Source organism: Arvicola amphibius, chromosome 7, assembly GCF_903992535.2.
Source record: "Arvicola amphibius chromosome 7, mArvAmp1.2, whole genome shotgun sequence".
Lineage (NCBI taxonomy): Eukaryota > Metazoa > Chordata > Mammalia > Rodentia > Cricetidae > Arvicola > Arvicola amphibius.
The window spans coordinates 87894363-87907032 of record NC_052053.1 but is presented as its reverse complement, the minus strand read 5'-3'; positions in this window follow the sequence as shown (position 1 = coordinate 87907032).

The following is a 12670-nucleotide window of genomic DNA, read 5'->3' as shown; positions in this document are numbered from 1 at the left end:
ATGATAGTTGAAGATGCTAAGAAATTGAACAGTGCCATTGCTGTCAGCTGGAAGCAACAGGGAAGGGAATCATTCCCACAGTGGTTCCCATTATGTATACTACACTATGAACTATAGAAAATATTTTCAGATGGAGAGAAAAAGACAGCTTTCTTAGGTCCTGAATCTGCACATTAATCATTGACTATTTAAGAAAGAGTTCCATTGACGGGGATAGCAAAACCACCAAATTTTTCAAGATGAGTCATGAACTTGTCTGTCTAAGAGTTCAAGGGTTCACATTTAATATATCTTTATTACATCTAGTAATAATAAGAAATAGTAACAGTGAAAGTAAATTTTTGTTTCAGTAACTTTTGGAATTCTAAAGTGACACTTGACTTAACCCAAGGCAGAAGCTTCATTTCTGTGGAGCCAGAGCAGTTAGAGGGGAAGGCCAAATGTCAAGTGAGTGCTTTCCCCTTGGCTATCCATTTCTCTTGGGCCCATGATCTGCTCTTATTTAATGGATACATTGTCAGAAAAGGGAGACATATCTTCATGGCAGCATGTTACTGGACGCAAGGCAGAAAAATGCCTGCAAAAGATACCTTGAGTTTTATGATGGTATTTGATGTTTGGGTAAAACTGTCTATCATGATGGGAAAACCCACAAAGACAGCTGATCCAAGCTAGTGAGAGCTCATGGACACTGGACTGACACCTGGGGAACCTGCATGGGACTGAACTAGACCATCTGAATGTGGGTGACAGTTATGTGGCTTGATCTGTTGGGGATGGCCTTGACAATGGGACCAGGACTTGCCCTAGGTACATGAACTGGCTATGTGGAGCCCATTCTTTCTGGAGGGATACCTTGCTCAGCCTAGATATTGGGGGAGGAGGTGAAAGGTATGCCAGAATGTGTTGACTCCTCTGAGGAGTGGGTGAGGGATAGGAAAAAAGGGAGGGAGGGGGAACTGGGGTTGGTATTTAAAATGACAAAAATTTTTAAATTAAAAAAGTGAAAAATAGAATATTACTTTTGTTGTTGTTGTTGTTGTTCTTCTTCTGTTGGTGGAGGCTGTTTGTTCATTCCCAGACACCTACACTCCTGAAATAATTGCTCAGAAATCTGTAGTAATTGCAATAATGTTTGGCTAATAGCTTAAGCATATTTCTAGCTAGCTCTTACATATTAAATTAACCCATCTATATTATTTTATGCATCACTATCATGACCTATCGGCAAGGTTCTGACATCTGTCTCCTCTGGCAGTGGCTACATGGTGTCTCACTGACTCTGCCTGCTCTCTCTATATGTTTTCCAGACTGGCTATATTCTGTTAAGCCATTGGCCAAAAGCAGCTTCTTTATTAACCAATGGTAGACAGAGGGGAATCTCACATTCTTCTTCCTCCTCTTCTTCTTCATTGTCATCTTTTTTTTCCTCTCCCTCCTCCTTCTACTCCTTCTTTTTTTTAAAGACTTGTGAATATGTTCATTTCCAAATTTCAAAAATTAAAAAAAAATAGAATCCAGGAGACTTTTTTCTTATTCCTATTTGGATAAGCCACTTGAGATAAATTTCTTTCTACATTTGTGTATTTGATGTTGGATTCCCCTCTGTATGCTGTGAATACTACTGGTTAATAAAGAAACTGTCTTGGGCCTGTACAGGGAATAGAGATATGTGGGGAAAACTAAACTGATTGCTGGGAGAAAGTAGGCAGAGTCAAGGAGAAGCCACGTAGTGCTGCCCAAGACAGACACACTAAAACTTTGCTGGTAGGCCACAACCTTGTGGTGATGCACAGATTAATAGAAATGGGTTAAATTAATATGTAAAAGTTAGCCAATAAGAAGCTAGAGCTAATGGGCCAAGCAGTGATTTAAATAATACAGTTTCTGTGTGATTATTTTGGGGCTGTACAGCTGGGGACCAACAAGAGGCCTCCTGCAACATGTATTTATCTATTTTGTGTGTGCGTATGTGTGTGTCTGCAGGTATCTGTGTACAATCTTTCATATGTTATGTTACATGTATGGGAAGCCAAAAGACAACTCCCACCATATGGAACCTGGGGATCAAAAAAAGGTCTTTAGGTTTGGTGGTAAGCACATTTACTTGCTGAACCATATGGCTGGCCCAACTTTAAAAAGAAAACAACTTGTGTGAGCTTAGAAAATTTGCTTACCTTCATAAACTTCCCCATTCTCATCTTCAAAGTGAAAGTAAGCAAAGACTAAATAATGTATAGTCTGTAATCCCATTTATTGTTGCTTATGATTTTGGTCCAAGTTATTTTGGGAAGGTGAGTAGCAGGAACTACACAAAATATCTCTATGTTTAAATATTTTTTCATATATATGGTATTTATTTATTTTTTCTTTTTTCTTTTTTTATTAAATTATATAATTTTACAAAATTTCACCTCCTCCCATTTTCCTCCCCCTTCCCCTCTCCCCTTCCCCCTCCCTCTCCAGTCCAAGGAGCAGTCAGGGTTCCCTGCCCTGTGGGAAGTCCAAGTTCCTTCCCCATCCATCCAGGTCTAGGAAGGTGAGGATCCAAACAGACTAGGTTCCCACAAAGCCAGTACGTACAGTAGAATCAACACCCAATGCCATTGTCTTTGGCTTCTCAGTCAGCCCTTCTCATCAGCCATGTTCAGAGAGTCCGGTTTGATCACATGCTCCATCAGTCCCAGTCCAGTTGGCCTTGGTGAGCTCCCATTAGATCAGTCCCATTGTCTCAGATGAATCTGGTATGTACTCACTCATTAGTGGATTCTAGCCATAGAATTGAGCCTATATTTCATGATCCTAGAGAAGCTAGATAGGAAGGTGAATCCAAAGAAAAACATGTAGTTATCCTCCTGGATATTGGAAGTAGACAAGATTGCCACACAAAAATTGAGAGCTTAGGGGTGGGGGCAGGATGGGGTTAAGGGGAGATGGGAAGAGAGAAGTGAGAAGGGGAGGATGGGGAGAGCTTGGAGGAAGGGGACAGTTGGGATGGAGGAAGAGTGGATATGGAACCAGGGAAGTATATATCTTAATTATGGGAGCCATTTGAAGGTAAGAGATTGGACTCTAGAGGGGTTCCCAGGTGTCCAAGGAGATATCCCCAGCTTGCTCCTTGAGCAACCGAACTGGCCCTTTACTATAGCCACACTCATGATTATCTTGCATATCTCCATAGAACCTTCATCTGATGTTGGATGGAGATAGAGACAGAGACCCACATTGAGCACTGGTCTGAGCTCCTGAGATCCAAATGAGGAGCAGAAGGAGGGAGAATGTTTAAATATTATCTTTAATTAAAATATAAGTACATTGCTATTCATCTCCAACTTTTCTCATGGTCCCTCCCTCCAAGCCCTCTTAGGTTCATCCTGTCTCTCTCCCAAATTGATGATCTCTTTTACTTTGATTATTATTGAATTATTGAGATTGGAGCTAAGGAGATGGACCAACGCTAAAGTGCTTACCACGTGTGACAGTTTTAATTGTCAAGATGATGAAGACTCACCTGGAAGAAAGTTAGGCTATCTGAGGATGTCTATGAGGGAATATCATGATTACCATAATTGAAATGGGAAGAACCCCCCCCCCACACTGTATGTGGCACCATTTTCTACGAAGGGGAATCCGAGCTGTGTAAGAGTGGAGAGGGTGAGCTGAGCACAGGTGTGAAGGCAGTAGTCCATTCATTTCTGTTTCTTGACAATGAACACACTAAGATCAGTTTTCTTGGGTTTCTCCCACCATGACTTTTCCATCATGAATTGTAACCTGGAACTATGAGTTCTCCCTTAAGTTGTATTTGCCAGGATATTTTATGATAGCAAAAGAAACAAAAGAAAGACAACATACAAGAATGAAGATGTGAGTTCAGATCCCAGCACCCATGTAAAAAAAACTAAATGTGGTACTGGCAGCTTGCTTCTCTAATTACAGCACAGGGGGATGCAGAGAGGGTGATCCAAAGGCATGCTGTCTGGCCAGTCTAGGTCACTGGTGAGTCTGAGATTCAGTGTGAGACTGTCTCAAAAAATAGTGTTGAGAGTAATAGAGGAAGAAACCTGACACCAACCTCTGGCCTTCATAGGTGCCTATATATACATGAGTACCCATCCCCATGTACACACACACACACACACACACACACACATTCACACACCATAATTATCACACACAATCCAGTAAACAAAGTTATCGAGATATAATTCGAACTGACACATGCAAAATTTAGTGTTAGCTCATTTATCTTCAATATTCGTGGATAAATTTTGACACTCAAAGCTATGTTGAGCCAGAAGTGGTGGTGCATGCTGGGAATTCCAGCACTTGGGGAAGCATTCTTTGATAATGATAAGTTCACTGATGAGTGACCCTATGATCCTAATGCCTCCCATTAGACATCCTCCCCCCAGTTCTTGTTACAGTTGTCCTGAGGATCATGTTTCCCATACATGAATTCAGGGCCCATTCAGGTCATAGTCGAAGTCACAGTTCACACTGAACAGGTTTGGAGCATATGTATGTATGTATATGTACATATGGATTTAGGGTGCAGGTAAACCATCCAAACCCCCACGGAGTCAGATATTACTTCCCAAGAAAAAATTTTTTTTGGATGAGGGTGAACAAATCCCAGGAAAGGATTAATAATAGAAGGGAATTATTAATTATTTACTCTATGGAAGTTGAAAGGGACTGATTTGATTACCATACATGTACACTGCTATCAAATCATCAAGATAGCTCACTTTGCAGGTGATGAAATAGTTTTAGAGAAAAGAAAATCAGCTTGCTAATATTAATAGGAAGCAGTCAGTGGCACAGCCGCAGGATTCACCGGAAAGTGTCCCTGACAGTGGGTAACTGAAGGGCCATCTTAAGGCCTGTTGCTCAAAATAAATCTCCAATGTTTGCATCTCATCAGATGTGAAATACCATTTACATTCTTATCTACACAGAAAGATGGTTGAGAAGGAGACCTTCTCTCCCCTTGGAGGCTTGATTTACATCTTGGTGATTGCCTCATCACCGATTCTGCATTAAATACAGAGGTGTGACTAAATAATCCTGTCTTGTGGCATAAATTAAGAAAATGAATGTACTTAGGGCCATGCTTCCCTCCCCATCCTCTCTTCTCCCTACCGGCATAAAATTCCCTGCACTGGCCACCTACGCACAATCTGTGGTGCCGGTCTGTACTCCTTCCAAGTTTTCTTGGCTTTTTAAAAAGTGTTTTCTATTACAGAATGGGAATGCAATTATTGAGAAGGATGACATTGCTTTTCAGTAAATAAATAGGGATTTATATAACCCTTGAAATGAGATAGTGTAAATATGTATTTTAGTAACGTGTTCTCACAAACACTGGTGACAGACAGTACTTCTTTAAACAGTCAGCATAGCTTCAACATAATGAGACAAAATTGTTAAATTTTGCCGGAAAGAGGCAGATATTGTTTGTTTTGCTGGCCTTTCTCTTGTGTACTTATTGAAACATATATTTTTTCTCTGTAGTGTATCATCTTGCTTTTCTAAAAGAAACAATTTCACCTCTTCTTTTAAAGAGTAAGAGAAACTAGAGTGTAGCATATTTCAAAATCTGGATATGTGAGTAGGTTAACCCCAAAGATACTGAGAAAGCAGAAACTTGTGCTTCCTGTTTGCCTTGGTCAAAAGGATTCTTGGGAGACAATACTCAGTTGAGAGAAAGGAGGAACATGAAATGTCTGGGAGCAAAACATAATTGTTTCATTTTTCTGACCTATGCACTCAAAACAAAATTTTCATTTATCTCAGTATGTGGTGATATATAAACATGTAAATAAAACTTTGTATAGTACACTGTGCTGGCCTTTTCATTTGGGAACCTCTCGCCCACATTCTCAAAAACAGTAGCTTGAAAGAATCATCAGTATTTCAGGCAGATTTTGTCTTAAATACTGGCTGTCAGTATGTAGGAAAATTGCCTAAGAAATGGATGGAAACCCTTGATACTCTGTTAACCAATACTGTAACTTTGGGGGAACAAATTTATCTGTGATAAAGGTAAAAACAGCTATGATTTTTATGAAGGTATGAATTTCACTAAGGTTGTTATGGTAGCTGCAAATGGTTAAGAGACTTAGAAAATTATTAGTTTTAATAAGAATATCTCCCAGCCAACATTTAGACTTTCTGTACATATTAAGTTTGTTTCAGTTGCTTCTTTTGGATATGAAGATCTAAGTTTTTGAATGTCATTTTGCATTTTTATTTTAATTTCCAACACTTTTTAAATATTCTGTTGCCAACATCTCAAATGATATATCTGCTCTTAGTTTGTATCTGTAGCCATTTAAAATTTAAATCACATTAGAAAGCAGTGAAATAATCACAATTTTAAATTAAATTAAATTTTAATTTTAAATTAAATTGAGTTTCAATTTGAAAGGAAATTAAATCTTTATTTCAAATTAAGTCCAATTTTCAGTTATTTTAATTAAAGTAAGATATAATTACATTAAGTATTTAAATTAAATTAAGAATTTAGGCACAAATGCAAATGCATCTTAAAGAATTAAAAACAACCTTGGGCCAGCAAGATGGCTCAGGTGGTAAAGGGGCTTGCTGCCCTGCTTAACAACCTAGTTTGATCCTAGGATATTTTTGGTGGAAGGAGAGAACCACCTCACACACACAAGTTGTCCTCTGTCCTCCACAAAGAACAGAGGCATGTGTGTACATGTGAACATGTGCATGCTCTAATGCATACACACACACATACACACACACAAGATACATGAATATATAAAATAATATTATAAATGCACATAACCTTAAAGTATCTAACCACATAGAAATACAGAAATTGTTTGCTGGTAGAAGACAATTGATATATATGTTTATTAAAATGCTCGCCATACCAGCATCAACTAGCTGGAAATATTTCAAGAAAAATACAGCTGTTCAGAATACTTGGCAAGGGTAGAGAAGGTAGATTGTGTCAAAAACAAATCTGATGCTCCTCAGCAATAAATCAGAAAATACAAAGAAAGACTTGAACATGCTGGCAAAACCCTTACCTTTTAAAATGATACAGGTAACGTTAAAGCGAGTGTTAAAATTAGTAGAAATTCAGGAATCCCCATAATGGATAGTAACATTTCTAATTTGATAATACAACGAGCCAAAACTCAACTCCCTTTCAAGATCTTAAAATACTCCTTTGAGTTTCACCATCTTCATTGACTTTACTATAAAACCGTATTCATTAACCCAGTAAACTTGAAATAGAAACAGAGATTTAGGAAGTTGTACTGACTTTCATATAATATCACCTCCTGTTATTTGCTTGCATATTTGAGTTTCTGTGTAATAATGTGGTTCCCTCATCCCTCATTTCATCAGGTGTATTTCCCTAGCATTGTCAAGTATGTCCCCACCTTGACCAGTGCACTCATCGGCCTGATGCACAGCAGAATAATGACGTTGATAACATTTTAGATTGCATCAGCTGTTGTGAAGGGTTTTGACTAATTATCCCATTTCATCACAATATCTAGTCACTGATAAAGGGATAAATGAGGAAACAGATGTTCAGAAAAGTATCTTGTGAAGAGAGAGACACAGGTAGCAACTAGATTGCTGAGCTTGAAACCGGCACTCATCACTCTGTCATTGAGGTTCTTCACTGTTGGACTAAGTCAGTCTATGTATGAACTGAATCCCTGCTAACACAAATGGACCTCTCTTTTTGGCTTGATGAACACACACACACACACACACACACACACACACACCCCACACACACAATGCATTTTTTTTAATCATGGAATTAAAATTCCAAATGTACGATATACTCAAGAGGTCATTGTGGTGCATGAATGCAGAAGTTTCTTTCAGAGAATACACAGACCAGGTTAGGATGAGAAAAGAGGAAAACGATGTCAGTAGTGTAGTTTGATGATCAACTGCCACGGGGAAAAAATGAAACAGCATTTTCAAGTGAAGATAGCTACCTGAATAAAATGCTCTTATATGGTCTGCAGTAATACTGATGTGGATTATTCTGCAATCAAGAGAAATTCCTGGATTCTCTGAAGCTGTGGAAGGAGATAGGGCAGTGGTGCTTCTCTGTTTGCAGCAGTGCTTGATACTATGGCTATCCGTGCTTTCCTGCTAGGTATGCAGTGAACTTACTGCATCTCTTCTTGTCTGGAAAAGGGGTTTGTTCAGTGAGAAATACTAGTTATCCCACCCAAAAAATACCTTCTCAATCTATATTTTAAACATTTTATATAGTCAGAGTACAGCTCAGACACTTCTGGACAAGGATTCTAAATAAATGAGACTGTCTGGGACTGGAGAGGGTGGTTTGTCAGTTAAGCCTGTGTGTTGCTCTTGCAGAGGACTCAGATTTAAGTCCTAGCATCCCTGTCAGGTGGCTTATGACTGCCTGTAATGCCAGCTCCCTGGAGATCCAATGCCTCTGGCCTCTGCTGCGTGCACATACCTGTGGATAGACAACAGCATACCTATACACATAATTAAAAATAATAAAATAAACCTTTAAAATTCATTACCATCCCTGCCTTTTGCGATTGAGAAAACATGAAATCAGGATAAATCTGATTAGTACAATGTAAGAAATGAGGGGGTCATGAGACTAGATCAAGATATCAAAACATTCATTAAGAGTTTAATTTGCATTAGACAGTTTTCAGAGATTTACATGTTTAGTGGCATTTTATTCTTACACTATCCTTGTTGCAAGTTCTGCATTAAAACAAGGAAGCCAAGCCATGGAGATTTTCAATCGTATTTTCAAACTCAACACAGGACATTAGTTGTTTTCTCGCCGCTGAAGATAAACCACCACGACTAAAGCAATTTACCGAATAGAGAGTTCATGTTGGCGCGTGGTTCCAGAGGGTTAGAGTCTTTGGTGGTGGGGACAACACGGCAACATGTGACAGGCATGGTGGCTGAAACAGGAAGCGAAGACACTATGAGGTCAAAAAGAAGCGAAATTGCTTGACACATCAGAATTAGTGAGCGGGATCTGAAGCCACCTTGGTAGCGTATTAAAAGGTGCCCGGTACTCACATCCCTTGGCTATAAAATTTCATTCCGTGAGTTTTCTTACCTCCAAGCTATTTTCCTTTAAGCTAGCTGTGTGCTCCTAAATATCATGAAACACTTCTTAAAAATCGCAGCATGAAGTCTATATTCCTTTGTCTGATTCACAAGGGATTAAACATTTTGAACTTTATCATTTCCACACAGTTTCTCAATATTTCTCAGGTTGATGGGTTTATCTGAGTTCTGTCAGTCTCTGCTCTGTCCACCCCTTCCTCTCCCTCAGTTGAAATTTGCCATTATTCTAGGCAGGGGATGAGGGCTTTTGCAGCTTTGAGGTTAGATATTTAAATTTTTCTCTGATGGTTCCCCTTTTCCTTTATGGCCTCCACTTTACATCTTAGTATTTGCCTATTTTGTATTTATGTACTACTTATATTATGAGTTATGCTTTATCTTTCCTGTCTCTCAAATATTATTTAAACATGTATATAACTTTCTTCCAATTTTTAAGTATACCATTGACTCTAAAAATATCTGTTTATCTTCTATATCTATGCATTCAGTTACCCATCTCTTATGTATCTGTCCTATATACCCATGTATATCTTTCTTCCCATAGATCCATGTATTCTTTATATTCAACTATTTTCTCTATATATCTATCATCTATTCATCTATCGTCTCTCTGTCTACCATCTTAATGTATATGATCTATTTACTGTCATCATTAATCATCATCATCTCTATATAGCATAACTGGATTGCAAATTAAATTGAAAATAAAATTCTGTCTTATTTTTATTTTCTTTACAAAGTTTAGCATAATACTCTACATTAAACATTTTATTAAATATGTATTCACGGGTGCTTTAGGTCTTCTTGTAGTTTTAAATACAATATTATGTCAAATCATAAGAAAAAAAATCATATCCTGGTCTTTAAGTGGTCCCATCTGGTTGAAAATTTATGTCAGTCTGGAGTCTTGTTAAAAATCGATCTGAAGGAAACAGAAATTTTTTTCTCTTTTCTTAGTATAGTCTCAAAAGACCAACACAGTATTTTAAAGCCAAACACTTATGAATTTCTCCCTAATCATCATTGCCATGGACAGAAAAAAAAATCAAGACAGCTGCTTATTGTCATGGAAGCTTGCAGGTCATAAATCTGGCAATTGAGATGGTAGCCAAATGCAGTTTTATAGGGCAGGTATGGAAATTTCCTTCAAGTTCAGAGTGTAAAACACTGTGTTATTTTCATAGTTATTACGAAGTATGAACTGATTGAATTAAATGACTTTAAGTATAAACTACTAGACACAACTTAAAATAAATGGGGGAGGGTTTGTGTACCATTTGGAGAAAAGTAATTGATCTCACAGTGTAAAACAAAGACTTAAAACATAATGTTTGAAGGATTTTTGTCTGTAGGTCTGCTTCTTACACAGTGTCCTGCCTTTAAAGACACACTGGGTCAGCATTAGCATTAGCATGAACAGTTATGGCTCTCTTTTTGCTTGTGACTTTCTTTTGATCATTTATTTTTTACACTTTGAAAAGCAACAATGCCAATCTTGCTGACAACATCCTTAGCCTCAATCTATAGAATTTATCCCATTAAATACCAAATATGTCACAATTATACCTTTCTGTATAAACTACCCTTGGGTTATCTATATCTATATCTATCTATCTATCATCTATCTATCTATCTATCTATCTATCTATCTATCTATCTATCTATCTATCTATCTATCTATCTACCTTGATATTGGTTTCCTTCCCCTGGCTGAAATTCTTATATTCTAAAGGAAGAGGGGGAAAGGCATTGCATAGGAAGGGGATGAGGAGGTCTAGTGAAGAAAAAGCCGGGAGAGACGGTCTTGATAAACATAAAAGAAAGATGCAAGTACCAAGTCTTCACAATTCTGTTTAACTCCTGCCCAGATCAGGGACAAGAAAAGGGCACAGATTTTCCTCTTATTTTGTAATTTTCTCCTAGCCAGAAGCCCCAGTATTTAAGTCAGAGCAGATGGCAATAAGGTGGGACCAAAGGATAACGAGGTGATCACACTGATTTGCATTTTTAATCAACCTATAGCCCCAAACTGGCAAACTACATGGCTTTGTGAATCTTTTAATAACCCGGCAGTGGGACCAAGTATCTTTGTGACTGAACAGATGGACTTGCGTCATTCACTGGAAGGTTTGCTACACCCACTGAGCTCTTGATGTACTCCAGGGGCCATACTAGAAATATCCACTGCTGAATAGGACACCCATAGGATGTGATGATTAGTTAAAGTTTAGACTAAAGAGCAAGGGTGTCTCACCTCTATATCTAAAACTAAGAAGACCGTGTTTACCTAGGCAACAATACTCTAAAATCTAGGTGAGGCATTAGAATGATCTAACAGTACAATTACCACAAGATGTATGGGGAAACTTGGAGATTTATAATATACACTTTCTTGTGTTCTTCTGAACCTCTGCTAGTCTCCAATTGCTCATCTGGAAGATTAAGAACAGTGGTGACTCTTATGTGCTGATGGACATAGACAGCCAAGGACTGAACCTGCCAATCGTGAAGCTCTGGATTTGATAAATGCCGAATATGAGCCTTAGAGAGGATAGACGAGCTGTTTGTGGATGAATATATAACCAACAGGAAAAGTCAGACTTTTCGCTTTAAAGTCTATAACTTTTACCATTATATGTCAGTTGTTGCTCTCCAGTTGAGCCATCAATCAATGGGGAGTAAGGAATAGTCACCATAATTTCTCTGGATGTGCTTTGCTGGGAAACCTGGTCATGCTTAACTCTTTAGGCAGCACATATAAAAACTGTACAGGAAAAGAATACGGGAGACAGACACTACTTTAAGATAGTACTAAAATGCACCCACAAGCTGACTATCCAGAAATAATCAATTTTGTGCACATTCTTGTAGTCATTCCTTAATACAAAGCATCATGCTTCCTGCCTGTTCCTATTTCCTTAAATCCTAATCACGTAAAGTTATCTTTTACTTTCTTCCTCAAAGCGTTAGAACAGGAAGATGCCTTTGAGACAGTTTAGTCAGCAGCGCCGATAGCATTGGTACGACAAAGGCATGGCTGAGAAAAAGTATCTGTAGACCACAATAAAGTTCTAAGAAAGGAAGACAATTAACAGCATACCTTATGTAAGTAATTCTTTGCATCCAGAATGAACATAATTTCATGTAATTACAGGATTCTAATTGAAAATTTGCCTGAATTTGAGTTTCGATGAGACTTTGATGCATTACATCAATATTTGGGTACCACTGCAGAGCCTGTTCTGGGCCCATTATTTGGTACGTTGTATGAATGAATGAGCAAAAGATGTATAACTTACATACATACTACGAAAATACAAATACAATTCACTCTCCTAAGTCTGTTATCCTCATCTTCACGCACATCATAATCAGTGAAACTTTACGTGTGTGTGTCGTGGGTATTTATATTTCTATGGGGTAAAAAAAGAGGAAGCACAGAAATTCTGGGCAGTTGGATCCTAAGAGATCTGTATTATTGAGGTCTGAGTGGGTGTGGGGGTCTATGACTGATCAAAGGGAAGGAAGGATG